This window comes from Tenebrio molitor, chromosome 8, assembly GCF_963966145.1.
Source record: "Tenebrio molitor chromosome 8, icTenMoli1.1, whole genome shotgun sequence".
NCBI classification, from domain to species: Eukaryota; Metazoa; Arthropoda; class Insecta; order Coleoptera; family Tenebrionidae; genus Tenebrio; species Tenebrio molitor.
The window spans coordinates 9,249,174-9,276,675 of NC_091053.1; the positions used below are offsets into that span (position 1 = coordinate 9,249,174).

A 27,502-nucleotide genomic window follows, 5' to 3' on the forward strand; every position below is an offset into this window, starting at 1 on the left:
CAGATTAGTTATTCTGGAAAGAAACTAGATTATCTTGTGGCTGAAAGGAGCTTAATTTGGTGCTTGATTAAATTATACCCGATTTTAAATTGTAGACTTGTAACCCAACACTACAAAATGCACTAGAATACATTAATTAGAGCATAAATTCAGAGGAAAAATTGTTACTACATACTTGAAGGTAAATAAATAAATAAATAAATAAATAAATAAATAAACAAATAATTTACGCTAGGTAGTACTTTCTCTGGGTAGAATTTAGGGATTTTTTTGTCAACCAATCTCTCGCTGGACAAACTATATTATTATAGTACAGGCCTGCCAAGATAGCGTGTCACTTGGCTGATGGATGCGTAGTGTACTGAAATCCCCCCCCTCCCCCCACAAGCGGAGCGTACTTGTTTGTTGTGTCTCGAGGTGTTTAGATCGTGTAATAGTAGATTACATACCGAGGTGGGAAGTGTTTTATTCCTGTCGAGAGCTAAGATAGTTTACCAAGGCGTAGCCGAGGTGAACTGATGCTCGAGACAGGAATGAAACACATTCCCACCGAGGTTTGTATACTATTTTATTCGGAATCATTACATTTTTAGCAAATAAACAATTAATTTGATGCAGTTTCATTTCTACTGTTTTTCGACTTTCAGTAAGTACGCCACTGTAAAAACCTTATAATAGGGCGGAAAGTGACCAATTACTGACCAAGAGAGGGAAGTAAAGATAAAAAGGAATGGTTAACTTTCCGCCCTCGTATAAGGTTAGGAATGTGCATATTACAATACGATTCCGAATAAAATCATAAACAGAGTAAAACGCTTCAAGCTTCAAGTGGATAGCATGTCCGAGCTGTTTAGCAGATTTGCTTAATTGAGTGTACCGTACCTACAACCCTCTCGCTTCCTCTATTGCGCATTTCAGCTGCCACGGTTTCTTGATCGCCCTGCACATATTCGGTACATGCCTACATATAATTTGGCGTACTGTTTGAAGTAATCTCCGAAAGTCCGATTTTAAGGTTAAGAAATCCACAAGGTGAAGAGTGAACCAAAGCAGAAACGATGGATTCGTCGAGAATAATTCACGGTGGACTCTTGGAAGGGAAAACAAACTGGAATACGCGGAAATACAAAATTTCCGCCTGTCGGAGAAGAGTCTCCGGAGTGATGGATGTTGTCCAAGGCAGGTCAGTGGCACTTAATGCAGTATCAGAAGGTGCTATCGCTGCCCAGACAGCGACGTATAGTGCTTGTATCTTCCTAAGGAATTCTGATTTAAGCCCTAAATAAACTGAACAAAGACCCTACTTAAAGAAATTTATTGTCATATTGTGCCTGTCAATCACTAGACGGTCTACGACAAATATTTTGAGTACTACCCCAAGTAATTCTTTTCTCCGAGACCGCCTAGTGATTGACAGGTACAATATCACAGTAAATTTCTTTAAGTAGGGTTTTTGTTCGGTTTATTTATGACTTAAGTCAGAATTCCTTAGGAAGATACAAGCACTATACAAAAGTGCATTGGAAGCATTCAACAAAGCAGACAGCAATATTTTGAATAATTTTTGTTACTATTTACATATGATTTTATGTGAATGTCGCTTCCAGCACTGTAAAAGTGTTAGAATAGGTATTTACATATTTCAAACAATATTTTTTGTTCGGATTCTTTGTTTATTATTTTACTTATGATAATTTTATACATTTCTCAAAGCCCAGGATCTGAAAAAATTAAGGTTAAAAAAATTTAGATCAAAACTTTTAATGGAAATTGTTGACACTAAAATTTGGAGGTAATACAACATTGTTGTCCGCCAATCAGATATTTCTTAGTTTTTCAACGGACCAAACAGTTCAGTCTTCTATAGGGGTATCAAAAATAACAGACGATAATGAACGCGATAAAGATCTCGTTGCTGATGAATGTGTTTCTCAGAGGTGGTTCGAATTGAGCAACATTACACTCTTGGAAAAGTTGAAGGCAATAAAAGTGTGGGTGTTAATGATTGCAGGAAAAAAACTTTTAAAAGAAGTCTTCCCGAGCAAATTAAAGTAAATGGTTTATTTAATTCATTAAATACATTGATGCAGCATACTTACGCTTTTAAGAGAAACAAGAAAGCAAGAAAAAAAAGATGTACATTCAGTGATGAGGATGTTAGTTTAAAAAAATTCATGAGGCATTTAGAAAGGCTTCACGCCAGTGGAAAAGAGGTAATAGAATTTTTTCCCTACGGTTAGAAATGTAGGCTGTGGATACCTCATTTGAGGTGAGAAAATTCAACTTTCTCGCTAAGGTAAGAAAGTTATCATGAAATGGTTATGGTAAAACTGTACCAAAATACAAATGTCAAAAGTGTCAAAAGTGAAATAAGTTATTGATAAATGAAAACCAATTCAATAAAGCAAGTTGGTAGATCAATCATATAAACTGGAAAATAAACAGATAAGCTAGGTAGGTAGATTACTTTACCCTGTTCATATCAAATTTTCGAACAAACGTCAAATCTTCAAATGCGATGACAAGTTAATTAAACAAATAACCCAGCCTACTATTCAATTCTCAAAATTTTCGTTTTAATCAGGAATATAACCATCTTTTTTTGACTTTTTTCAACAAAGTTGTGCCGGTAGGGAAAAAATAGTATTCAAACCTTGTTAAGAAAGTGCCCTTGCAGACCTTAGGCACTTGCGGTCTGCAAGAAAGCACTTTCTTATCTTACTATTTTTAAATACTCTAAAGGGAGTAAAGATAGGCGTCACGCACTTGCTTTATTTCGGAATGACACAAATTTTGAATTGTATATAACTGGTACTTCGCGGCCATACCGAAGTACTACTAAGCAGTTGTTGGAGGATACAGAATACTATCCGTGCCCCCATTGCAAAGTCCTATTGCGAAAAGATTATTTAAAGAGGCATGCGAGTTATATTAAGAAAATATATACACTATCATATAATTATACATAAACATGTATAATCGTATCACTATAACAACGTTAGTTGCCAGTAAAGCTTGTAACAAGCTACCCCCAGTTTTAGAGGAAATAATAAAAAACGTATACTCCTATGTAAGTGGCAGTTCAAAACGATCTGAACAACTAAGAGAAATTCAAAATTATTTTCAAGAAAGACATCTGAAAATGTTAAAACTTTCTGGCACTAGATGGCTAGCCACCCATCAATGTGTAGAATGGCTACTCTTAAACTGGGACGCTTTAGTTGCATATTTCAACATCGCTGCATTTGAAGATAATTTGGATTCAAATAGAGCCATTCTTGAACAGCTACAAAGTGTTGATTATAAGTTCTACTTTTTATTTTTAAAGTTTGTTCTGAACTAAATGAATCAATTTAACGCTTTATTTCAAAGTAGGCAGCCACTAATTTTCACTTTAAAAAAGAAAGGGAAACTTTATTTCTAAAAATCGAACAAAACTTCTTGTCGTTTTAAAAATTGATTACTTAAAAAACAATATGTTGCATCTCACGAATTATTTACCTTTCAATGAAATATTTGTGGGATTTGAATGCAGAAATTTATTGGAGACTTTGCAGCCAGAAAATTAAAAATAAATGATCTTAAATATCTCAGCATTTTATGTGTCAATGTGCGAAGAAATATTAAATCGCTTACCAATAGGCGATACTTGATTTGCAGAAATTGCGTATTTTGCACCCTCTATTGTTTTAGAAGTGGATAAGCGTAATCACAATTTACAACGCATTTGTGCTTTGAATGGAGAAACGTATCCTTCCAATTTGATGAGGTAAAAAAGAAAACACTTTTGAAATTAAATCCTGTTGAATTTTGGTTGGAATTAAAAAATGTAAAAGATTTTATTCACAATCGGTTAGTAACGTACAGCTTTTCTAACCTCTTAAAGGTTAGAAAGTGACCGATTACTCATGTACACATCAACCGGTCAGTAATGGTGAAAACAGGAGTCAGTAATGACTAATGAGTCGTAAGCGCTCAGTAATGAAACCCATAACTGACCTGTGGTGGCGCTACTGTCGCACCAATCGCGAAAATCTGTGTACAGTTGTGGAATTAAAATTTCGGGCACTATTTTTCTGTCACTTCAAAAAGTTCACTGTAAACTACCTTTTATTGTCATCATGACTAACATTTGACAATTAAACTTTTCTGTCGGTGACGCAGTCAGTTTGAATTTTCGCAAAGCCAAAAATATGCCAAGAGTTACTCTTTTCAATAAAGTAAGGGTGATACTTGATAACACTTACTGAAAATGGAATGTCGCAGAGACAGATTGCCGAAATTTTAAATTTACCCAAAAGCTCCGTAAATTCAATAATGCAAAAGTATAGACAAAGGGGAACGGTAGAGCGACAACCAGGTTCTGGGAGACATCGGATTTCTACCATAGAGGAAGACGAAGCCCTGGTTAACACGGTACGGCTAAATCCCTTCACAACTGCCATCAGTGCAGTAGCTGTTACTAACTTCCCCGGCTGCGTTAGGACGGCGCGTAAGCGTATAAGAAGCAGTGGTCTTAAAAATTACGTTGCTGCGAAAAAATTAAGACTTACGCCACACCACAAAGAGGCAAGCGTAGGATGGGCGTTGCAACATATCCTATATGACAGTGATTTTTGGAATAGAATGATATTTTCCGATGAGAAAGTTTTCCAATCGTTTTCAAATGGCCGTTTAAGAGTGTATAGGCCACGCAATTCGCGTTTTGAAGACCCATATATTCAGGAAACAGATAAAAGTGGTCATTTTTCTGTAAATATATGGGCTTGGATCTCTGCAGGTAGTCCTGGAGTAATGCTGCATGTAGTAGAACGCTTAACAAGTGACGTTTATATTAGGATTCTTGAAGATGTGATGATCCCGTCAGTGACGAGAATTATCCCCAACAATTTTATTTTTCAGCAGGAGAACTGTTCTGCCCATACCGCACGTAGAGTGCGAGCATGGATCGAGAATCATAATATAAACGTCCTTGACTGGCCCAGTCGCAGTCCGGACCTCAATCCGATAGAGAATATGTGGGGACTACTGATCCAGAATTTGCAACAACAACGTTTGGTGTTTCGGAACCGGGAAGAACTGTTGACTGCGATTAATAATACATGGCAAGCATTACCGCAAGGCTACCACAGAGATCTTTCCCTGTCTATGCCAAAACGTATTGCAAAGGTGATAGAATGGCGCTATGACAAAACACTAAAATTAATTGTTAAAATTGTTGATTAAACGATTTGTCTGTCTTAGGAAATTTATTAATTGAATTAAGTCATCGCTTTGATCTGTTACCTAACCGTTATTAGGTATGCCACAAATCACTATTTTTGAAAGTAAATAAGTCAAAATGACATAAACATGACAAGAGTAAAAAATGAGGTTATTAATGTAAAGGTTGTTTTAGAGTTTACATTATGAAAATGACACTATTGCCCGAAATTTTTATCCGCAACTGTACGTTTTTCTGGTATCGCAATTTGCTTTTCTCATGTAAAAGTGGACGAGATATTTTTCGGTGTACTATGTCTCATGCACGTTTCCTATTTTTGTTATACTGTCTGCGGTTTCATAGCGCCCAAACAAGACAAGAAAGAGTTGCAACTAATAAGCTAGCTCCAATTTCTGATATTTTTGAAGTTTTTGTCAAGGACATTATATTCCTAATCCTAACATGACTATATATGAAATGTTAGTTCCATTCGGGGGAAGGTGTTCATTCAGGATGTACATCCCGAGCAAACCCGCTAAATATGGGGTGAAGATTCAGATACTAGCAGATAGTCAAACACATTACATGCTAAATGCTGTATACTGTAAAAGCTTTAGTATGAGCAGACAAAACAACTCTCTCGCATCCGACTCAAGTTGTGCTCCGTATGGTAAAGTCAGTGGAAAACACCAACAGAAATATAACGGGGAACAATTGGTACACATCGATGGAGTTGGTTGATCAACTTAAAAAAAAGGCCTGGCCCATGTACTTCTGTTCACGGAAAAAGCATACAAGTCTTGAGAGAGATTTTTGCGATTTTTTGGTTGTGTAAATTTACTTGATGTTTGTTTCCATGTTTACCCATATTAAGTTATCAGGTAAGAATTTACAAACGAATTTTGATTATAGCAGACTTAAAATAACCCACAATAAACCTTGAAAATAAAGAATAAAACCTATAATGTTGATAACAGTAACATTAGAGGGGGCATTAAGTACACTTTTATTAACTGAAATCGAATTATTTCAATTACCTGCCACTGACAATGACAGTGACATCAGATAATAGTAAATCTGATTTACATAAGCAAAATGTAAGTGTATGCTTTTTCAATGAACAGAAGTGTAGGTACAGTAAAGAAAAATAAGAGAATGATTCCTCAAGAGTTTCTCCCCAACAGAAAACGTCCCATCGATTCATCAGAATTTGGATTCCAATCGGACAAAACCATTGTTTCCTACGTGCCAAAGAAAGCGAAGTCGGTTATATTGATATCCAGCATGCACGATGATAACACTGTTGATGAAGATACCAAAAAGCCTGAAATAATTTTATATTATAATAGCAGGTGTAGATGCTTTGGACGGAAAGTGCGCAAACTACTCTACATCTCGTCGATCTAGGCGTTGGCCTATGGCATTTTTCACTGTATTTTGAATATTTCTAGGGTAAATAGCCGTGTTATTTACCAATTGGCAAAATGTGTAGAAATATCGCGGTACAATTTCTTGAAACAACTGGGAATGGCATTGTATACCCCACATATGAGGCAAAGAATCTATAACAAAAATGTGCCACGCAAACTTCGCTCTCTGGGCGCAGATATCCTTGGGGTTATGGTTCATGATAATCCTCAACCAGGACAAGCCATAGAAAACGCCAAACGTAAGAGATATGCAATTTGCCCAGCAAAAAAAGACCGCAAAACGAGTACCTGCTGTGCGGTGTGTAATTTGCCCATTTGTTTGCAATGTGCCGTCAAAGTGTGCGAAAATTGCAAATAGGCCTTTCCTTGTAAAAAATGTGTTCTAAATATGTTAATTTAACATTATGTTGTGTTCAATATAAAAAAATTGTATTGAGATTATGGTTTTAAATTTTTTTTGTAAAGGGTCATGGTGACCCGTCAGTCAGTAGTATGACATCTGACATAGGATAAAGATATCCTTTAGTTCAACATATTGAATAACTTTCATAATCATAAATTAAAAATCAAAATTTTTGCACTGTGCGAGGAGTCACTGCTGATTTACTACATAAAGCTGGTCTTTTTTCAATTTCTTCAATTCTAATAACGAGTCATTAATTAAGAAATAAGGGTAATGTGAAGGCGGAGAAGACTGCAAAAAAAAGGGATTGCAAAGGTGGTTTAAAAAAACGTGTCGGAGCAATAAAGGGAAAGTTTAAAAAAACAAAAATTTAAACTTTATGAGGGGCCTTAATAGAATTTGAAAGTTCATTGGAATTCATGGTCTTTTTTCACTTTTGGTAATGAACAAAAATAACGAATAATAATTATTAACTGTTATTGTCATAGTTCACAGTAGCGCGTTCCGACTGCGTCTTTACCTTAGCTTTAACGCATAAAAATATGTGTAAAGGAATCTAGTTTAATTCTGAATTATAGATATTTAAATAATAAAGCACGTCTCATTTTTGCTGGAATATGTCCTACTTTTGTTGGTATCTTAATAAATCTTACGCGATATTCATTAAATACATATGAGATTTGACATAGGTTTAAAATATCCTTTGGTTCAATATATTTTATTACTTTCATAATAATAAATTAAAAATCAAAATTTTTGCACTGCAGAGAGCCACTGCACGCATAATATGTGTGGATCACCGACCGAATAGTCGGTGAATGTGCGCACTCGCATTGTACACCATGCTCTATCAATAGTTGGCCAACTTTCTTATTGAAAGGTAATTCCAACTATTTTTCGATCAATCTGTCGGCCGACTACAATCGCTTTAGTGTGCGCACTCACATAAGTCCTCATACTTATTAAGCAACCAACTAAACTGTCGGCCGATGAAAAGTCTGTAGTGTGGCCCTAGCCATAACAAAAGTTGCTAGTGTGTGGGAGCCCTTAGGAAACAAAAGTATCAAAAATTAAAAAAATCTGAATTCGACGATATTAATCACTTAATCAGTATTAGATAATTATAATGCCGAACTTAACGCCAGAACAGAAAGCGGTAATCACCACAAGGTTGAGGGATGGAGTATCAGTACGTGCAATTGCTGCCGAATTGAACACAAATAAAAATACAGTGCTAAAAACACAACCTAACTTTTTGTAGACCAATCGTCAAGTTAAATCAAGTTGTAATCTGAGACACATACGCAGGGCCGTGGCGTGCTATGATGCAGAGAGGCGGCCGCATCAGGCCGCACTGTAAGGGGGCGGCATAAACAACAAAATCAAAATACAATTTGAATCATTCAACAATTAATAGCTATTTGTGTATTAAGAGCGCAAAGTGATACATTGTCGATTGAGAGCAGCAGCTATAGGTCAATTTTTTGATATTTTCGTGAAAAACGCTAAAGAATCTTATACAGTTGGGGCTCTAACGTGTGTTGATGAAATGTTAGTGGGTTTTCGGGGCAGGTGCGCATTCAAAATGTATATTCCATCAAAGCCAGAAATGTATGGCATAAAAGTTATGGCTTTGACAGATGCTAGAACCAATTACTTTTACAACGCTTATACAGGTGTCCCAAAAAAAAGTCCATAGCTCCCTTATTTATCGGAGGATTTTAATTATCTATACACCAAATCAAATGGTTGTTAGTAGGCTACAAAACGGCTTAATAAATTCACGTATAGCTCCAAGGGCTTCAAGACTAAACTGTCGAAAAAAAATTTTTCAAATGGGATTACATACTTTTTTTTAGTAATTCTGATTGAGATTTTAATTCTGAAAACAACAATGTGTCACAAGTATAACTTCACATAAAAAAAATAACACTAACTTTTGAAACAAATGACGAGTACCAAGCGAAAGCTATCAAAATGCATTGCGTTACAATGTAATAACCAAATTAAGGTAGCTGGAAAAACAAATGACAAATAATAACATGTGAGATTGCGCAAATATGCCGCCAATGTTTAGCGCAAAACATAAAACATACGAGGATAGTAGCGTTTTTTTTATTTATTTTTTTTGTGAATTTTTGGTATTTAAGTGTATATTTGTTGCTGTAACTGTAAATTTGTCAGATTGTGTAAGGATGTTAGCAGGAACTATACAAAAAGTTAAAACTTACAGACAATCTGGATATGATCAACTGAAAATTGCTGCTAATGAGATTGCAGAAAATCTTCAATGCAGTACCGAATTTCCTGCCAAAACTGAAGTTAGAGCCAGAAGGAAAAAACGTCAATTTGACTATGAAGAAACTGATGAACCCTTAACAGAGGAAAATAAATTTAAAGTAAACTTTTTCATTTATATTCTGGACATTACTCTTAATTCTCTAAATGAACGATTCACGCTTTTGGAAACTCATAACAAAAATGTTCAGTTTTTATATGACATTTTAAAACTCAAAGATATAAATGACAAAACACTAGAATATTATTGTACCAATTACCAAGTCAAAGAAAACTTACAAATCTCTCACTAATTTCTACTGAATCTATATTGGCTGCCACCCTAGACTATACATCACTAATTGACGAATCACCGGACCAGCATGAGACACCATCAACGTCATTCGTTTCAGTATCCAATAATCCCATTTCTGAATCATTAACTAATAGAAAAATACATGCAAAATGTGTACGCCTGGAAAATCTATCCACTACTTCCAAAATATATATATAAAAAAAAAAAGGTTGAGATTTAAAAAAAAAACAGCACGTAGGTACTAGCAAAAATCGGGCTACGCAATATCGTGAACGATTAAAAATGGCCATAAATTTTGACATTAAATTATGAAGTAAAGTTTTAGGAAATGATGCAATTAATTTTTGTTTGACGCAACTAAAGAAACGTAATGTGCAAGCAAAAGGGCGTAGATACACCACAGACGAGAACATTTTTGCATCGGCACTATTTAAACAATCCGGAAGAGCATATTCTAAATTAAGACAAATATTCGGACTACCAACTCGAAAAACAATGATGGGAATGTTGAATAAAGTTTTCATTTTCCTCGTCGGGCACCAAAGCCTCTTTCATTGCCTCTCTATTAAAACAATTAATTAAGGAAGTTCAAAATTGCGGATTAAAAATTATAGCGACTATATGTGACAAATATACAAAAAAAAACAAATGGAAATAAGAAGAATTATTGTTGAAAATGATGAAATTGTCCCATTATTATTTGACCCACCCCACATGATTAAAGGAGTTAGAAACAACTTAATTACAAAGAACTTGATTTGGGATTGGAAAGGACATGGGAAATATCCTTTCGAAAGCACGGCAATTTTAAAAGTTATTAATGGTAGGTATGTAAAAAAAAAAACATTTTTTATTTGTTACTCAATTGTAAACGTCATTTTTTCACTACTAGTCTCAGAAGGCGTCATTATTGACTCTCGAACCGACCCCAGAAGTAGAATTTCTCTCCCAAGGTTAATAATAATTTTCATTATTAACCAAGGTCAATAATGAACAGCCGTCACCTAGCAACGAAAGATTTTCTTTGATTTTATTGGTTAACGTAGACAGTAGATTTTCAATTTTCATAGCAACCGTTGAAAAATGAGAACTCGGATCGTCGCATCGGACAAACAAATTTAATTAATAATTATTATTAGAAAGGGTTTTAACGGATCTAGTAGTGAAAAAAATAGTATATAAACCACGCTAGAGAAGACAATTTTAAGCCTCGCTTCTTTATAAACTACCTCGGGTTAAAAAAATGTCTTCTCTACCTTGGCGTATAATATACTATTATCGGAACTAAGTATTTAACTAATCATCTAATAAGTAATATTAAAATATCAGAGATTGTTCAATCAAATTATGACGGGAACGAGACCCAGATTTCAACAACAATTAAAGAATGGCTTAAGAATGCCAGCACCCGTACAAAATACGTAAAGAAACATTAATTATTTTTTTATTTGTTTGTTAATGACGTTTTATTTTTTATTTGTTTGCTAATGAGAATGACGTTTTATTTTTGTAATTTTCATTTTTGTTGAATAAATTTGTACAATATAACTTTGCGTTTCTGTACACACTGTACATTATTAAAAACGTGTAAATGACGTTTAGGATTATTACACTGTTTTTCTTTTGGTTTTCTTCTTTTGCCAATTGTATTTCACTATTTCTAAAAACTATTTCATATTTACGTCACTTTGACATTTAGTGAAATACAATTGACATAAGGGGAAAACCAAAAGAAAAACACTGTATTAATGCGCGTTTTACAAGACGTTAAAAAAAAGTATTCGTGACGTCAGATTTTTTTTTTGTGCGTGTTAATGACGTTTATCAGTGACTTTTAATAGACAATTAGCGAAATCACGTTACGTACGATGTACCGTGACGTGAGAACGTAGAAACGTACAATTTCACGTTACACGTTCACGTTTCTGCGTCACGGTATGGGTTGTTTGCGAAAAAACCAACGCAAGCGTTGAGCGTCAAACTTACGTTTTCACGTCACGTTGGCAATTGTTTCAACAAAAATTTGACGCTACCCTTAGAATCATACGTTTTTCGTGCGTTTGGATGTTTCATCGTTCGTAACAAAATGGAAAGTTGCAAAATAGCTGGTTCCAGTTGTTCAAACAACCAAAAAGTAAGTTTTATAACAAATATGAAAAGAAAGGTAGCTCGGTGGCCGCATGGCTGTCGGAGACAGTGCTCCGAGGTCGCGGTCCCGGCGCTAGTGGGTTCGAATCCCACCGAAGGGGAGGATTTTTTCGAAGGAAGGAAACTCCGCCGGGCCATGGATGTGTGTGTATGTCTAGTAGGGGCTGACGGTAGGGTGGTGGAAGGAAGAGAGACACTCTTCCGACACCACCGCGAGGTCAGCAGGGTTCAAATCCCAGACCGGATGGCCTCCCATGGATGTTGTGTGTTGTGATATTCGTGTTGTGTCGTCCAGAAAAAAGGAGAGGAGAGAGGGTGGGCGTAGGTGGCCGGGGAAAGTAGCCGGGGAAAGTACCCCGGAGCCCCGCCGCACCACAAAGGAAAAAGAAACCAAGCCGACCGTAAAAGGTACCTGATAGGCCTGTTAGGTGAAAGGGGAAAGGCAAAAAAAAAAAAAAACAAAAAAAAAAAAAACAAATATGAAAAGCGCTTTATGTTCACCATTGAAAGAGATAAATATCCTAGAATCTGCCATTGGTGTAAATCCCTTCCAGCTGGGTAAAGCTAAATGGGCAGACGTGTGTGAAGACTTAAGGAAAAAATATGGGTACATGGTATCACCCAGAACTCTTCGTGATAGAGTAGATACTCTGGTAAAAAAGTTCAAACACGATGAACTAAAAGCCAAAACGGGAACAGAAGAGCAGCGATCAAAGAGAGGAATTCTGCTAACAGAAATCATCGCAATGATTGAATGCGAAGAAGCACCTATTAACACCGAATTCGGTGCCAGTGAAAGAAGTGATGACCAAGAGGATCATCGTCAGGGATCTACTGCCAGTGCCATCAGCACTAATAAAAGAACCAGTGAAAGAGCGGCGGCTGATCAAGAGCGAGAAGTGGTATTCAGGCAGATTTATACCGACGCACCACCCGATCCAAATTCTGCACGGAGAAAACGTGCCAAGACCGGAGAAGAAAACCTCGTAGCAATTTAGTTACGACATGACACGGAACTTGAAAACCGTCGATTTGAATTAGATGCCGAAATAAAACGGACTGAATTAAGAAACGAAAGCAGAAGAACTGAAATGGACTTAGCCAGAGAAAAACGATTAGCGGAAGAAGCGATGAACACGCAAGAAATTTTGCGTGGGACGCAGCAAACCATGCAGATGGTTATGAAGATGTTTCCAAAAAATAATTAAATTTTATACGTACATAGGTAGTTTTAATAATTTATTTATTATAAAATTAATTAAGCAACTAAATTATAATTTGTATTATTACATTTGCAAATAAAGCTGATACATTCAGGCTTTTAACAAATTTCTATGGCGTTAAATATAATTCTAGATCTGGAGGATTACAACAAAAAAAAAGTTGAAACGACTTCTTCGCAAGCATGTATGGCAGTTTGTCAAAATAGCTGCGACCACATACTGTTCCTTTATATTTTGCATATATAACTTTTGATTTTTTTTGAAATCTAAAAATGCAAAGTTGAATAATTTTTCCGAAACCATACTCCACGCTAACACGGAGTGATGACATATCAGAATTAAATTCTCTTTGAGGAGTTAGAGGAGTGTGAATTGAATTTCTGAAGCCAGTTTTTATAAATTTCTGATTGGCGTAACCTGGATCGCCATAAAAAGCAAACCACGTACCGTCCTGCTTGACAAACTTTGTTTCCAGCTCCTGTAGTAATCCCGTAATGTGTAAGATTGCGGAATCATGTCGTTTTCCATTGACAGGACCATCCAAACGACCAATAATTCCATTGGGGAACATTACCGATTGATATTTAAGAACGTGTGTTTTCTTGTAACCGCTGTACTGTAGACGCTGATTATACTTTGGTCTGCATATACATCGTGCTGTACCGTCTATAAACCCAACAATATTAGGATAGGCACAACCTGATGCATTAATTAAATCGGCAAATCTTCGCAGACAGTCTGTTGTCAGCCACTGGTGACTGCAAAGACAGTAGACAAGATGTCGATACTTGATCTGGTAAGACAGTTTGCAATCCTGGAAAGCACCGTTAGGTCCCTATTAAACATACTCTCGAGTTCACATAATCGATTCGGATAACAAAACAAACAACTTTTCCGGACACGATTACGGTTTCTCCCATTCCGATTGCGCTTGCGGTGCACTATAAACACATCGGGCAAAACCACTTGTTTTAACTTTTTAGTGTTGCGGTCACCGTCTCCGATTACGTTTGCAGAGTAACTATAAATCAGGCTTAACGAAACCCATAACTGACCTGTGGTGGCGCTACTGTCGCACCAATCGCGAAAATCTCTGTACATTTTTCTGGTATCGTAATATGCTTTTTTCAGGTGGGTTTTTATTTATTCTTTATTATTATAATATTGCTTGTTTTATTAAATGATTGATTGTGAATAAAATAGTATACAAACCTCGGCGAAAGTCCATTCCTATGTCTCCAGAACTAGTTCACCTCGAGGGCGAGCCTCTCGGTAAACTATTGTTCTCTCGACAGGAATGGAACACTTTCCTCCTCGGTATGTAATTACTATTACCTACCCTCTCTAAAAATAGACGACAGTCCAGGTAACATCTTTTGCTCCTTATCACTGTGCGTTTAGTGCTCTTTGTAAGCCGACTGAATTTTTTTAAACATTGTGGAATTTTAGAGTTATATCTTGGGGGCCTTTGTGAACTATTGTAAAAACGTAAGTAATATTTGTTTATATATTTTGCATGCTAATAGATGTAGGTAATTGTCCATGTCATAAATTTTGCTCCATTTAGATAATTTTTTCTTTCAAACTGCCGTTGAAACCTAGAGATCTACAGGATGTCCCAGAACTGGCTCCCCAGAGAAAACAGGTATGTACCGACAACAAAAGAGACTCTAAATTGACTAAAATAAATTTTCTGCTAGCTCAAATTACCGAGTTACAAAGTTTTTAATTTCACCAATCCGGGAAGCTCGTCCTCAGGTATTACTAAAAAATCCGATCAGTTGCTAAACAACAACAAAAAATCTCTGATATCGCACAAATCAATGAAATGTTTGGGCAACTGGAATTTTGACGTTTTCCGATATAAAAATTCGTTGACGTTTATCTGTCATCGACACAAGACTTGACAATTGCAAAATTCGAAATAAAACAATAAAAATGGCGATTCCAAAAAGAACCATTTATTTAAATAGGTAACAATGTTAAAGCAGATGTTCGAAATGACCACCATTCATTTATATGCACAATTGTGCTCTACGTAACAAACTTCTTGTAGTAGCGTTAGTTATCATTTCTTCAGTAACTGAAACAAAAGCCTCCTGAATTCGAACTCTCAGATCAGCCTCTGAATTTATGGGCCGCCGATAAATGATTCAGATCTGGAGACCTGGCAGGCCAATGATGCGGTCCTCCTCGACCGATTCAGCGCTGTGGATATGGGCAGGGGACGATTGCGCCGATATGACCTGCTATAATCCGGGGTCTCTCAAACTACCTGTAATCCACAGGTACGATTGCGCCGGTACTAAATTTAATCCCTTAACGGGAAGGGTAATTAGGAAGGTACCTGTACCTGTTTGCAAATAAAGTAGGGGTAGTTGGGAATATTCGGATGTTTTACTAAAATCATTAGTTTCGTCCAAGAATATTGAAGTGATCGCTGGAATAAACGCTAGAATGGAGAACATGCTTAGTGAACGTGGCAAGATTCTTGTAATTTTCGAAAATTTTAAATTCCGTAATTGTGGAAGCACGGAAAAAGGTGTTGTATATATATTTTTTTTTTGTAAATAAATGGTTTGTTGAGAATCTTTTATATTATTTGGTTTTCATAATTGCTTTTAAACATCGTTGGGGCCCACCATTACCTACTACCTGTATTTTATTGAGGGGCTTACAGAATCAGGGGTGCGGCGCAATCGTGCCATCGGCTTAAAACAACTCAGGTAATACCGGCGCAATCGTCCTATAGCGGTGGATATTGGTTATCCAAAATTTCCTGAACGTTTCTGCTAAAATGTTTGAACCAGTCATTTATGCGATAAGCAAGATGTACAATTTCAAGTAAATCAGGTAGCTCCGCTCCAATGAACTGAGCATATCTTGCCCCCGTTAATCTCGCGGGGAATTCAAACGGTCTAATCTAGAGCCGGGGATTCGGAATTTTAATAAATGGAAGGATCCACCACGCTTATACTTGCCAAACGATCGCCCAATAGCCCAGTCCACAAATTAACAGAAAACCTATGTTGAAAACCTCTGAGAAATTATTCTCTTGGATTTTCCTCTGCCCAGATATGAAGGTTGTGATAATTGGAACAACCTTACCGGCAAAATAGCGACTCATCAGAAAACAGTATCCGTGACAAGAAGTGTGAAGCATCGTTTTGGTTTATTAACCATAGATAAAAGTCTCGCCTAATTGGATAATCCTCTGGCAGAAGATGTTGTACTCGTGTATAGTGGTATGGATGCCTCCTATTATCAGCTAGAACTCTCTGCACCGAACTCTTGGATAAACCCATTTCACGAGAAACTGTTCGAATACTCCGGGTGCCGTCTTCCTCAAAGACATTCAATACGGCTTCCTCGTGTTCGACAGTCCTTACATTTCTTGGAGCACCCCTAACTTCTTCTTCGAACTGGTTGCATCTGACCCGTTTCTCGACCCCGGGCGATTAATTTCAGGATTGTTTTGTCTTTGTGGAAATTGTCACGGTACAACCTTACTGCTTCACGTGCATTGTTCCCACATCGCGCAAAAGTAAGAATCATATCTACGTACTCAGAGGAAGAATACATGTTAAATGATACACTTGAATTAAATATCGCAGCGAAATTCTATAACAAATGTCAAACTGACGTAAACAATCATTCTAATAAATGTAGTGGACCAAATCAAATGGACAGAATTATAGAGGTTTACGGATAAAAAGGAAATCTAGGCAACGCAAAATTGCGATTATTCCACCTTAATGATGCTCAACTCTAATTGGTCAACTTCAGAATGTCTTTTCTCGGTTATCATTTGAGATAGGACTTTTTTTCTTCAAAATACATGTTAATATATTCGCCCTAAAGCTCCCTTTTTTCTCTGGGGAGCCAGTTCTGGGACACCTGTACAAATAGATCGCTGGGCGTATCCGTCTATATAGTTGTTATTTTTGTTCTTACAAAAAAAAATTCAGTTCACATTTTAACGACAAAATGACAACTAGACCATTCAAAACATTGGAGGAAGCCGTTGAGTATTTGTATTCGGAACAAATTGAAGCTGACGTCTTGGCTCTGCCACCAGAAGTTGACAAACTGACTGATGAAGACAACGTAGACGATGGTGATTTGGATGTACCTCTTGTTACCGATATATCCGGCTACGTGGAAATCAATATCCAGTCTTCTGATGATGACTTTGACAGTGAAGACGACTTGCCGCTATCGACATTTTCAATTTCTGTAGCCGGTCCTTCGACGTTATCAGGAGTTACCCCAACCAGAAAGAAGCGACGAAATTAAAAAATTACTAATGTGCCCAAGTGGACCAAAATGGAGCCAAATTATGCAGCACGTTCGAAGGGAGACATGGCCAAAACAAACTCGAACCATGTGCGATCTACACTGGCAGGTTTTCGCCCGTTAATATTTTTGAAGAAATATTTGACAAAGATTTGTATGAGTGGACAGTTCAGGAAACAATTCGATATGCAACGACACAAAAGAATAAACATCGGTATTCTGTGAGCGTGACGAGCTCAAAATATTTATTGGTTTTTTATTATTTACTGGGTACCAAACTTTGCCTAGTGAAAGGGACTACTGGTCTGAAGAAGAAGATTTGGGAGTGCCTCTGGTTCGGAATGCGATGAGCCGAAACGCTTACTTGGAACTAAACTCGCTTATCCATTTTACTGATAATGCGATGGCGGAGCAGAATATGACAAGACTTTCAAGATAAAACCATTAGTCGATAAAGTCAATAATAATTTTCGGAAATGGGGTATATTCCACGAAAATTTATCAATAGATGAAATGACAGTAAGATATTATGGACACAATTCCCTAAAGCAATTTATTCACGCAAAACCCATTAGATTTGGGTATAAGCTTTGGGCAATGTGCGGAGACGATGGATACTGCTACAACTTTTCATTGTATTGTGGCAAAGATACAACCACAGCTGCTACTGCTGATCCTCTTTGAACAAGTGTTGTAACGAAAATGTTATCCGTTGTCAACGAGTCACTTCGTTTATTTTGATAATTTTTTTAGTAGCCACGGATTTTTTTCCAGGCTGAATTCGTTAGGATTTCATGCCACTGGAACTATCCGTGAAAACAGAACGCAAAAATGCCACATAAAGCCGACGAAAGAAATGGAAAAGTTAAGCAGAGGTTCGTACGACTATCAGTTTGATGAAAACAATAAAAAAATTATAGTGAAATGCAATGACAATAAATGCGTGTTGCTAGCTACCAATTTCGACACTGTGGAACCACCAGCTTCCGTTCAACGGTGGAGTAGGGAACAAAAAGAAAGAGTATTGGACCCTCAGCCAAATGTTGTTTATAATTATAGTACGTACAGTCGATGGACAAATAAAACTGGGACAAAAATGACAATCACATAAGTTAAAATTTACAAATTTGCATCGTTTAATTACGGCTTTATCACAAATAGGTTAACTTTGGTATGACATATTGTATAGACACTGACAAATATATTGACAATTCAATGGTCTGATTTACACAGATTAAATTTTAAGTGTCCCAGTTTTATTTGTCCACCGACCGTACATGGGAGGTGTGGACCAACATAAGTGGCTGCTTGAAAAATACTCAATTGCAGTCAAAGGGAAAAAGTGGCATTGATGTTTGGTGACACGCGTTATTGACATGGCAGTGGTAAACGCGTATTTATTATACAGGCATATCAACGGAAAAAAGTCTATGAGTCTAAAAGATTTTAGACGAGAGAACGCCGTTTACTATTTAAAACTAGGCCATGGACAGCGGGTGATGAAAAAGCGACGTCTCAGAAGACGTCCGATTTGACAACACTGGACATTTTTTAGAAAGAAGGGAAAACAAGCGAAGATGCCAGTACGTAAATTGTAGAAGCAGACCTTTGACATTCTGTAAAAAATGCAATGTCTCTTTATGCCGAGACTGTTTTATGAAATTTCACCAAAAACAATAAAATTATGTATCTATAAATTTTGTTCAATTTGATTTTTTAATAAATATTTTCAAATATAAACAATACAGGGTGATTTACGAGGAATAATGAGCCTGACCAAATTCTTGATGCAACCAACATTACATTTTCGCAGCATACTTTGCAAAACTTAAAAAAAAAATTATAATTTGGATCCACGATGCCGATCAATCATTAACATTGTCACTTTTTGACAAACGTTACAAATTTATTACAAACTGCAAAATGTTCACTTATTCGAATGATGAGAAGACCGACATGATTTTAGTTTATGGAGAATGTTTGAAGAATGCATCTCTTGCTGCCCGTGTTTATGCCCAGCGATACCCTGAAAGGAGAGTGCCTTCTGACATGATTTTTAAAAGATTGGAGGGTCAATTGAGAGCTAATTGGCCTCCCGTTAAGTTATCAAAGCAAAGGGTAGCCACGGATGAGGAACACGAAATAGCAGTGCTTCAAATTTTTGAAGAGGAACCACATGTTTCCATAATTGCGAATGAAAATAAGTTTCATCCTTATCATATTACATTGGTCCAAGGGCTTAAAGAAACAGATTACCCTAAAAGACTGAATTTTTGTCGATTCGTTCGGGAACAAATCATATTGGATCAAACTTTTTTGGAAAATGTGCTCTTCAGTGATGAAGCATCTTTTAACAACAATGGGGGTGTAAACAAGCATAATTGTCACTATTATGCCCAGAATAATCCGCGCTGGATTCGCGAAGGACACTTCCAGACGGTTTATTCTACAAATGCTTGGTGTGGAATATTGGGGAACAAAATTATAGCACCATATTGTTTTCGCGAAAGACTAAATGGTCTAGTGTATTTAGATTTTCTGCAAAACATTCTGCCAATTTTGTTGGAGGAGATAGATTTACACAGAAGACAAAACATGTGGTTCCAGCAGGATGGCGCGCCCCCTCATTTCCACAGAGATATGAGACGCTATTTAGACACTGTGTATGCGAATAAGTGGATAGGTAGGGGTTCGATTAATCCTTGGCCCCCGAGAAGTCCTGACATGACTCCACTAGATTACTTTTTATGGGGAACAGTCAAAGAGCGTGTCTACCAAACACCTATCAACAGTAGAGAAGATCTCGAACATCGGATAACCCTCGCTTGTAGATCTATAACGCCAGCGATGCTTATGAGAGTGAGAGGATCTTTCCGGAATCGCATTGACGCTTGTGAAAGAAGTGGTGGGCAGCATTTTGAACATCTCCTTAATTAATTCACTTAATATTTATGTTCTGTTCGTTATTAAAAGCTTTTTGCGTTGGTATTTCAGTTACTTCTGTCTATGTCAAAAAATGACAATGATAATTCGGTCTTAAACAGCCAGAATAATGACATAACCTTACTTGACACAATTGCATCTACCTTGGAAAAGTTTCCTAATTTAATTATTGTGGGAGATTTCAATTTTCCCAACATTAACTGGTCTTCAAAAACTAGCGCGACAACTTCGAACACAGAACAGATATTTGTAGATTTTTTGTCAGAAAATAGTTTTTCTCAATTAGTCAATGAACCCACTAGGTACCGAACTTGTCAAAATCCATCTTTATTAGATCTGTGGTAAGCGGCGTTCCGCAGGGCTCTGTTTTAGGACCGATTCTGTTTTTGCTGTATACATGTGATTTATTACGTAGTATTGAAAACTGTTATTCCGCATATGCGGATGATATGTGGAGTAAAAAATGGCAGATTCCTCTAAATACGTCAAAATGTTGTGTATTACATTGTGGCATAAACAATCCTAAATTGGTTTATTTCATAAACGGAAGCGAATTGTTGGTTAAGAAATCTCATACCGATTTAGGAGTGATTGTTACAGATACATTAAGTTGGTCTGAACAGTGCTTAGCTGCTGCGGGTAGGGCAAGGAGGGTGTTGTATTTGCTTAAACACGTGTTTGACAATCCTTCACCAGATCTGGTATCCAAACTCTATACAACATACCGGGTGTCCCAGAACTGCCACATGATATTTTAATAACGTATTCTGGAGTGAAAATTAAGACTAAATTTGAAAGAATAAATGTGGAGGGCCGTAGGGTATTTAAATGGTAAACTATTGAAATTAACCAATCTTGTGAAGCTTTTTTCAACCTGTTTTAAGGTATATTAAGTAATCCGACTAGTTGCTAGGAAACAACTTACATTTACATTTTTCAAAATTCTTATAAATTTAGCTGGTCCACTGTACTTGACAGAAATGAAGTGTCAATGTGACATTATTTTTATAGTAGCTGCGTTGAGGCAGGCCACCCTAAGATCAAAGCGTAAATGTTGAGCTGACAAACGTTAATACACTCCTTAAAACTAGGGAAAAATATTGAGGTTCATGTTTGATTGGAATAATACCTTAACAAAAGCTGGTTTTTAAGCAGTGTAAAACAGAAAAGCAATATTGTTTTGTTTTTTTGGAATTAAAAAAAAGTTTAATAAACAATCAAAAACCATAACAGTTAACAATTCGTAGATACTCTTATAATAATTGCTCAAAATGACCTCCACGAATTTGAATACAAAGGCGTGCTCGTCTTATTAAGCTTGCTTGGGCGCCTTGAATCATTTGAGGTGTAATTGTTGCCAAAGCTTCATGCAATCTATCATCCAGTTGTTCTAAACAGTTCACCGGTTCACGATAAACATAGTTTTTCATGTCACCCCACAAAAAATAGTCTAAAGGTGTGAGATCAGGCGACCTAGCCGGCCAATTTATTGGCCCGCCACGTCCACGTCCTATCCAAGAATCAGGATATCTTCTATCAAGGACTTGTTGAGTTTGCCTTGTATAATGCACCGGAGCACCATCATGTTGAAACCAGGGATGTGCCAAGAATTGCTATGGTACATCGTCTAGAAGATCAGGCAATTCATCATTAAGAAAATTGGCATAGACTTCACCATTTAATCTTGGAGGAAATTAAAACGGACTAACCTGAAACTCTACAGTCGATATTTTATCTGATAATCGTTTGTTTATCAACACTTGCCAATGAATCTCCTAAAATCCCAGCCCACAGCTTGATGCTAAACCGATGTTGAAATGCATTAACATGAATTGCAGGTGGATTTTCGTCTGCCCATACCTACATGATAATTATGAATGTTGAATGTTCCGTTTCTTGAGAAAAAACATTCATCCGTAAATAAAATACTTTTTACAAAGTTGGGATTTGCTTCATGTTGTTGCAGTAACCATTCACAGAACTGCACTCTGAGAGGAAGATCTTCAGGCAAGAGATTCTGTACACGCGTATAATGATAAGCGTGTTGTCGATTATCCTTTAGAATCCGCTGTGTTGTGCTTTTTGAAATGTCAAACATACTAGCGACGCTTCTAATATTTAACGTTCCGTCTTCCTCAAAAGCCTGAAGAACAGCCTCTTCATTTTGTGGAGTGCGAGCCTCTCGTGTAACACCACCAACTCCTTTAATTTGAGGTACTAAATTCCCCGAATTCCTAGCCCGATTTACCAAACGCAAAAATACATTTGCAGCGTACGTGCAGTGTAAGCTTCTACGGCTGCGTAAGCACTTTCACCACATGCTCCATAAACTATGAGCATATCATAGTACTCTGCAGCGGCAAACATTTTCAAAACTGTTCACTTTTCGATTTTAAGAAAAAATATTACTGTCAAAATGACATTAAGAAATGTCACAATGTATTTATTATTCGATTACAGCGGACCAAATAATTCAAAGAATTTTATCGTATTATTAAAATCCATGGAAATGAAACAAAGTAATGAGCTTACCTAATAAAGCAATTAACAAAAGTCTTATGATTGGTCAGCGAAAAGCGCTTACAGTATAGATACTATAGGACCCTCGACATTCTTTCTTTCAATTTTAGTCTTGATTTTCACTCCAGAATACACTATTAAAATATCATGCGGCAGTTCTGGGACACCCGGTATATCCGACCTCACCTTGAGTTTGCTATTCCTGTATGGAGACCAAACTTGATCAAGGACAAGAACATTTTAGACAGGGTGCAACACGAAGTGACAAGATGGAATCCAGATTAAAGGAAACTGAACTATGAGCTCCGACTAGAAATACTTTCATTGCCTCCTTTATGCAGGAGACAAGACAGAGCTGACTTAATTCAAATGTTCAGAATTACACATCAATTGTTTCCGGGCTGTATGGGTGACTTCCTTGAATTTGCTCTCGATCAGAGACTTCGTGGCCACGACTATAAAACCCAAAAGGAATTTTTTAAAGGTGTGGTAAGACAGTCTTTCTTAACAAATCGAACATTCACCTTGTGGAACGGACTCTCTCCTGAAACTGTCAATGTATCCACTGTCCACGCTTTTAAGAGGATGTTGGACAGAAATTAATTTACATCTGCGTCTTAAATTAAGCCTTTTGCGTTATAGGTTTATCCTCCGCAAATATTCTTTTTTTTTTAATAATAATAATAATAATGGGAACGAAGACTAAATAAACGCATTAACAATATCAGACGAGATTTAGGTAGAATAACTCAATATTTAAAGGGTATAAATTCTAATCATCTAAATAACTGTATTCAATCGATTTTAAATAAAAACAGAATACATTGTTTAAAATATAACGAATATAATTAAACATTAATAGAAATTAAAGACACTTTATTACAGAAATTGAATATTTATTCTAAACGATTAAAAAGATATAAAAATAATAAACAACGGAAATTTGAAAACAAACTATTTAGAAATAATGAGAAGTTGTTTTACAAAAATTTAGCAGATAATACAACTCAAGATAATAATGGTATACCAAATATAAATGAAATTAAAGAATTCTGGTCAAAAATATGGTCAAATGAAGTTCAATTTAATAATCAGGCAGAATGGATTCCTAATTTAGAAAATGAGATACCAGATAGTAATAATCCACATCATATTCAAATTAGCCTTGAAATTTTAGTTAAAAATATTAATAGTTCACATAATTGGAAATCCCCTGGAGGTGACCAAATTCATAACTTTTGGTTAAAAAAATTTACTTGTATTCATAAATGCTTACTTGATCACTTTAACGGATTTATTAGAGAACCTAACACATTTCCAGAGTTTTTGGCCCATGGTATAACATATCTGAAACCAAAAGATTCCGATACTAAAAATCCATCAAAATATAGGCCAATCACATGTCTGCCTACAATTTATAAACTTATGACATCTTGCATTAAAGTAATAATTTACGAACATTGTCAAAAATTAAATATACTTAATGAAGAACAAAAAGGTTGTGTTAAGGAGTGTTTTGGTTGTAAAGAACAACTCATAATAGATACGGTAATAATGGAACAAGCTAGAAAAAATAATAGAAATATTTATACCGCATTCATAGACTACAAAAAAGCCTATGATTCAGTACCACATTCATGGTTAATTAAAATTCTTAAAATTTATAAAATTAATTTGGATTTGATTAACTTTTTATCCCATGTTATGACATTTTGGAGAACTACTTTAAATTTATCAATAAACAATACTAAATTAAACTCCGAGCCTATTCAAATTAAACGGGGAATTTATCAAGGAGATTCTTTAAGTCCTTTATGGTTTTGTCTAGCCATTAATCCTTTGACAAATCTATTAAATAGCACTGGATATGCTTTCAATATTAGACTTAATAATACCACACTATCCAAATTAAATCACCTTCTTTATATGGATGACATAAAACTTTATGCATCTAAAAAGAATCACATTTTATCTTTACTAACAATAACTGAAAATTTCTCAAATGATATTGGCATGAGTTTTGGTATTGATAAGTGTAAAACGCAATCAATATGTCGCGGTCATTACGAAAATTTAGAATATATAACTCAAGAAGGAGAAATCATTAAAAATTTAAATAAAGGAGAATTTTATAAATATTTAGGTATTAATCAATCAAATCATATTCAACATTCAATTATAAAAGAAAATTTAGAAAAACAATTTTATTTAAGAATTCAATCTATTTTAAAATCAAAATTAAACGGTAATAATTTAATAAAAGCAGTTAATACATATGCTGTTCCATTGTTGACTTATTCTTTTGGTGTTATAAAATGGTCCAAAACTAATTTACAGAATATAAATATTCAAACTAGAGTTCTCTTTACAAAATTTTGTAAACATCACCCCAAATCTGCTATTGAAAGATTTAATTTACCACGCGAAAATGGTGGTAGGGGTTTCTCAAATCTAGAAATTCTACAACATAATCAAATTGCTTCACTAAAAAATTATTTTCTCAATAGAGCTCGTGATAACACTTTTTTTAATGCTTTGGTTTCAGCGGATAAAGGTTACACACCTTTAAATTTAAGCGATAAAATAATTTCAGATATTGTTGAGCCAAATATACCTGACACTATAGCAAATATAAAACAAAAGTCTTTACATGGGAGATATTTTAAAGAACTAGAACAACCAGAAATTAATATTCAAGCTTCTCATGCATGGCTTAAAAAATCAAATATTCATCCTGAGACTGAGGGTTTTATATTTGCAATACAAGATCGTGTTATAAATACAAGAAATTATAAAAAACACATATGCGGATTACAATCGATCATTGATAAATGTAGGATTTGCGGAACTGAAGGGGAAACCATTGAACACATCATTTCTTCTTGCACCGTTTTGGCTCAAAGCGAATATAAAAAACGTCATGATATATTCGCAAAAATTATACACATGAATTTAGCAGTTAAATTCAACTTATTAAAGGATACACAACCACATTATATTTATAAACCAGAAAGTTGTTTGGAAAATGACGATTACAAATTATATTTTGATCGTACAGTTTTAACCGACATTCATATTCAGCATAACAGACCAGACATTACTATTTTAAATAAACAACAAAAGCAAGCATATCTTTTAGATATAGCTGTTCCAAATTCACACAATATAACACAGACATACCGGGTGTAGAATTGGTTTACGAGACATAGGATTTTACATGTAAAAATAAAGAGTTTCAATTATTGGCTCCCCTAACAATTTTATGGCAAAATAGTTAAAATGAAAGTCAGAGAGAATTAAAATTACTGTCTGATTTCAATCTTAGTTTTATTCTAACATCTTGTGGTACTGAAAGAAAGGCAAGAAAAAAGTTAACACAAAAATACTAAAAAGTACTTCTAGGCATGAATTTCTAATTCTTTCTTTAAATGGTATTATGGAGGATCTTCTTTAAGAAATTTCCAAGCAACATTTGCTTCAGGTTTCCCAGACCGAACAATTTCAGCCATAGAAACAATTCGAAGAATTGGAACATTTAATGGAAGATACCTTTTCATTCGTCCTGTAGTCCTGTACGAGTTCATTTGAAGGGCAGATCAAAAGAAAATTAAATATGTAATAGTGGAACCACCCGACAAATAATTTTAGAAGTCAAATTTCATTGCTAGTACTGCTTTTTAGTATTTTTGTCTTAACTCCTTTCTTGCTTTTCTTTCAGTACCACAAGATGTTAGAAAAAAACAAAGAGTGGAATTAGACAGTACTTTTAATTCTCTCTAACTTTCATTTTAACCATTTTGTCATAAAATTATTAGGGGAGCCAATAATTGGATCTCCTTATTTTTACATGTAAAATCCTATGTCTCGTAAACCAATTCTACACCCGGTATAATACAAAAATTAATAAATATTTAGAACTCTCCGTTGCTATGAGAAATCTTTGGTGTTTAGAAAAAATTTCGATTTTACCATTTATAATTTCAGCAACAGGAATAGTACCGCAATCTCTTTTTAAAAATTTAAAAATTTTGGACTTAGACAACAAATTGGTGGTTGAAATTCAAAAAGGTATATTATTATACTCATGTCATATCGTGAGGAAATTCCTTAACATTGACACAGAACATAAAACACAAAAAAGTCAAAATGTGGAGGCGAGACGCCGGTAATTATGTTGATAAGCACTGCACTATTACTTGATAGTATTATCCGTAATAGTGTATGTACTCCGGCAAAATTGCCGTGCCGCCGGGTGGAGGTGGGATACGAATAAAAAAAAATAATAATAATAATGATTGATAGCCATCGTGGATCCAAATTGTAATTTTTTAAAAAAGTTTCGCAAAGTAAGTGCGGAAATGTATTGTTGGTTGCATCGACAATTTGGTTAGGCTCATTATTCCTCGTAAATCACCCTGTATAATTAGATAATTACAATTCAACAAAATCAAAATTTTGGTTTTTTTTTTAACAATAAATCAAACATTAAACCCTCATCCGCCCGGAGGAGGCGAATTGTCTCCCAGAACGGCACAGGTGGTTTTTCCAAGAGGTGAGTTGTCTCCCAACAAGAGGCGAATTGTCTCCCACTTAAATTAACCCTATGCGGTGATAATCTTCGTATTTCTAGGTGAAGATATTTATTAAGTATTATTTCCAAATTCAATGCAAGTTTCTTTGTTTCGCTAACAAATATTTTTCTAAGTATTTATAGATAATCGATATCCTCATTAATTTTCAAAA

General features: G+C 35.6%; 1 long non-coding RNA gene across 1 annotated transcript in view; it reads right to left on the reverse strand.

Moving 5' to 3' along the window:
• Positions 1-995: 995 nt before the first annotated feature.
• The window catches only part of LOC138137253 (uncharacterized), a 44,765-nt gene continuing 18,258 nt past the window's right edge, over positions 996-27,502 (reverse strand). Inside the window, exon 3 of the long non-coding RNA XR_011161664.1 lies at positions 996-6,527. This is a non-coding gene — a long non-coding RNA (uncharacterized lncRNA). The remainder of the gene's footprint in view (positions 6,528-27,502) is intronic.